This window comes from Gadus chalcogrammus, chromosome 14, assembly GCF_026213295.1.
Source record: "Gadus chalcogrammus isolate NIFS_2021 chromosome 14, NIFS_Gcha_1.0, whole genome shotgun sequence".
NCBI classification, from domain to species: domain Eukaryota; kingdom Metazoa; phylum Chordata; class Actinopteri; order Gadiformes; family Gadidae; genus Gadus; species Gadus chalcogrammus.
The window spans coordinates 8,806,647-8,811,646 of record NC_079425.1 but is presented as its reverse complement, the minus strand read 5'-3'; positions in this window follow the sequence as shown (position 1 = coordinate 8,811,646).

Below are 5,000 nucleotides of genomic sequence, written 5' to 3'. Positions count from 1 at the left end.
GACTACATATATGACAACATTGTGATGCTGGAATGTAATTTATACATTATTCAATTTGGAAGAGTTGACTAAACATTTCTCGTTAACTTTACAGATTACATTTGTCGCACAAAAAATGTAAGTCGGACCTCCAACTTTCCTCCAACGTAAAAATAATGTTGATGAGTAAACGTTTATTGGTATATGTGTATTACTGATGGAGTGGACTACAATAATCATCCTAGTATTAGACTGGTAAGGACGTTAATGATTACAGTCACATGTTATGTAGTATGTACGAGAATGTGTGTGTGTGAGTGCACGTGTGTGTGTGTGTGTGTGTGTGTGTGTGTGTGTGTGTGTGTGTTCACGCATGCATGTGTATATGCGTGTGTACGTGTATTTGTGTGTGTGTGCATGTGTGCTAATAAGTGAGTGCGGTTGTGGATTTGTGTGTGTGTAAGTGTGTGCATGCGTGTGCATGTGTGTGCGTGTGTGTGCATGTGTGTGCGTGGGTTTGCATGTGTGTGCTTAGGTGTGAGTGCGGTTGCACATGTGTGTGCATGTGTGTGCTGGTGTGTGCATGTGAGTGTTTGTGAGTGTGTGTGTATGTGTGTGTGTGTGTGTGTGTGCGTGTGTGTTTGTGTGTGAGTTTGCTGGTCGACAGACAGTCTGGCTCCCCCAGTAGGCTCTTTATCCCATGGACAGCTGGCGTAGGGGCAGCATGGTCGAAATCCAACACAACTTCATGAAGCTCTACTGAGTCACTTCAAAACATGGCAATAGAGGTTTAAGACCAAGAGAAATGGCAAAAAAATAAAAAGATATCTTACTTAACGCTTTACATTCAATCGGAGAGAAAAGAACCGAAATTTACTGACTCTGTGCATGCACATGTGTATGGGTATGTTTGTCTGTATCTGTGTGTATGTGTGTGTGTTTGTGTGCGTATGCATGTCTGTGTTTGTGTTAAGGTAAATGAGCGCTGAGAGTCCCGATAGAATAGAAATGGATTCTGGGAGACGAGAGGTCACTCAAGGCTCCCCAGTGACATAACGGGAAAATTACTCTGCTGTCAAGTAAGCAACAGCTGCAGTGGCATCACTCTACACACTCAAAGATCATAGGAAGCAGAGCCTGTGTGTACATGTGTGTCCTGCGTGTGTGTGTGTCCTGCGTGTGTCTGTGTTTGTGAGCACACGCACATGCACCGCCAAGGTGAATGGGAATGAATACATTATGTTTGAATGTGTGACGCACCGGTGACAAAGTGGAAAGCCAATAGCATTGTTGTACAGGCAACATGGCACGCTCTCAGAGCAGAGGCCAGGAAGGCCAGCCATGGCCTGACTTAAACGTTCCTTTTATATGAGAGTGAAGAATGATTGGCTCCTCTTAGCCTCACAATCACACATGAATCCTGTTCAGGCTCAGGCCGTGTATTCTATAACCAGGTCCAAATGGAATTCAATTAGCTTACATATCAGAGAGGAACATTAAAAGCTGTTGGCTAGCATCTTGTAATTCTTCTGAGCCTGTAATTCTTCTGAGCCGAAAGAAAGCAGATGTCATGTTTAATGAGGCCATGTTTATATATTGCTCGTAGTTAAATTACTATATATGTGTCAGGTCAGATTTCAACAATTACCTTAAACCTATTATGTTGTTGACTGAAAGTTGACTGAAAGTCAACACAACATTAGGACTGAATAACGATTCAATTAGGACTGAATCCTCTATCTGGTTTTACAACTAGCATAATAGTCTAACTCAAATCTGGCCTTTTAAGAAAAGTAATTTTCTGTAAATTCCAATAATATACATTTAACTGAGGAGCATTTACTAGAAACCTATAAATAAACATTGCAGAAAATATACCACAATACAAACCTATAAGTATGTGCCTATGCTATTCTGTGTAAGATGTTATTCTCTGTTTCCTGCCCAGGGACTACAGATGAAAATTAGCTTATAGCTAACTCTGGTACTGCTAATGAGCTGTGCATTCTCCCTGCTAAATAAACAAATAAATAAATAAAAATATGTCCTTCAATGCGCACAATATTGGACCAAGGAATATCTAAGACAAACGCCAAATTCCAGATCGATAGTTTTATTTGAATAAAAGACAGCTGCCTTTATCCCTCTATGATCTGCAATCTGATGGGGATGTTCTGGTCAGTTCATTAATTGACTTTACAGTGAGTCATTTCCAGGTCACGTACGTATTCATAAAGCATGTCAGCACCAGCGGCACTTCAATGGGGCTCGTCCACTCTTGTCACCGGGCCTTTGAAGGGGACAATGTTCTCATGACTGGTTTACGTCCACAGGGAGGACTGGAAAAACATCCCATTGTCAGATTCATACGAACAACTGCCAACGACAATCCCAGACAGACGACAGCACCTCACAGATGAGGCCACCCGATTGGCCAGGTGACGCCTGGGAAGGAACAGAGTAGAGAAGGGAGAGTGCTTGACATTTGTCCCCAGGAAGTGAACTGATTGTTTTATTACTACCGCAAGCAAATAGAAGGAGCAGGTTGTCTTTGTTTTAGCAGTCAGAATTAACTTAACCCTTGAACCCCACGGCTTGGGGCTTGGCTTGATCTGCTTGAGAGTGTGGACAGGGGCTGGACATGAATCTGTTCCCAAGGCCTGTTGTTGCACGGTAGGAGACTACCACAACAAAAACAGAGCGTCCAATAAGCCGCGGGGCTGTTATGTCGGACTGCTGGAAGTTCTCGAGTGAACCCTATCCAGAATATAGTCAGCTGCCTCTGACGTCAACTCTCTGTCTCACGATGGGGAGAGACGGGGGGGTAAACTTTAGCCTTGGAACATGAAACCCATCAATAAATTTGCATCATCGGAACACCGTCTGAAATATGCCTCATATGCTCCTTCGTAACCACTTGGAGGGTTAGGAGGGTGTGAAAGTAGCGGGAAATTGTTAAAGTATTGAATGATTGAGTATCACAGAAAAAAATTTGCATTAGTTATGTTAGATATTTTGGAAATGAGGAATGTGTAATTGACTGTTTGGAGAATGTATGAAATTTTGATCAGAGTGGAGTCAGCTCAGAGAACAAAGTTGAGATTATATAGAAAACATAAATAATGTAAATAAAATCAAGCAAGCATTGTTTTGTCAAAATTACAGATGGACATTGCGGTGAAGGCCAAAATGTTGCTTTTTTTTTTACAGAATGAACTAATGCAGCTCAATGACATCAGTCGTTCTACCTCAGTGACGCAGGATGTTATCCCAGCATTGAGCAGGGCCAAGCCGTCACGCATGAGTAATCAAAGAGATAGCTCCTGTAGGCTAACCATTTGGTGATGGATGTCACTCAGCTACTCAGCTTTCTAAGATAGCTTGTTTACCTTGCTTAAGATACATACAAAACAAAATGATGGTTGCGTGGTTAAAGGGTTATCCCGGTTCTTATAAAAGTTTGGAGGTGAAAGACAATGCCATTTAAAAGCCATACCCACCTACCCCTTAAGGGTTTGAGTGGAGTCTGTATATGCAGCCTACCATCCACACATTCGGTATTAAAAACGACAACATTTGCAAGCATGTACTGTATGATGTCTAGCATAACGAGAATCATACCTTTACATTATATATATATATATATATATATATATATATATATATATATATATATATATATATATATATATATATACATATATATATATTGCACATCAAGTTCTATTTTTTACAGTAGTACATAATGTACCTATTCTGAAATACCCTCTAACACCAAAATAAAAATATATAACACTCCACACAGCCATTCCTGTGTGTACTTACATACTCAGGCCTATAAACATGTCATCGACTACATACTACATTCTACAAACATACGCACACACACACAAGCACACCCACACACACACACACACACACACACACACACACACACACACACACACACACACACACACACACACACACACACACACACACACACACACACACACACACACACAAACTCAAACTAATCTAGCATAGATTCAGCTTTTGTTGAAACACATTTTTTTCTTCTCATTAACTAAGTTGAATAGTCACGAAAACGGGTACTTCCAGACAACATAAACAACATGTGTTTTCTGGAGAAGGGTAGAAAATAACTTGGTGTGACTGTAATATATCCAGCCCGGCCTGGAAATCTCTCCGGTGAGTGTGCGTTACAAGCATAGCGCAACATCACCAGAATTCTCTCTAAGTTTAGCAACAGCAAATATCTGGGAAAGCATGATTCATGTTAAGCAAAGCTAAGTGCTTGAACTCAGTGCAACCTTTTTCAGTCCAGGTCATCCAGGAAAATCGAGATTAATTGGTAATAAAGTTTCTTTGGGGAATAATCTGTAATAATCTGTGCAACAAAAATGTATCCTAGAGGTGAGAGGTCATCTGCCGTTTGAAAACTAAAATCTTCACTCTGACTCTCACTCTCAACAAGTAATCATATGCAGGTATGTACACGTGCATACATACCTGCATGTATGCAAGTATGTATGTGCGTATGAACATATGCATGTATGTTTGAATGTTGTATGTATGTATGTATGTATGTATGTATGTATGTATGTATGTATGTATGTATGTATGTATGTATGTATGTATGTATGTATGTATGTATGTATGTATGTATGTATGTATGTATGTATGTATGTATGTATGTATGTATCTGCATGAATGCAGCATGTATGTATGAATGTATGAATGTTTGAATATATGTATTCATTTTATTTTTTAACAGCAAGTCTCTATAAATGCATGTATATCAGGTAAAACAAGATAACAATGGGTCAAATGGATTAGACAGTCCCCAACCCTAACCCAGTGGGGCGAGGTGGGGTAAATCACATACAATTACAGCTGTTATTCACGCCTGTTGCACCGTGGCCACGGGGTCAATCACCCAGTGCTGTGCCACAGGAAGTGGTAATTCCCAGACGTCAAGTACCAACGTTACGCTCGTTCTCCGGGGTCGCCAAGGGGGG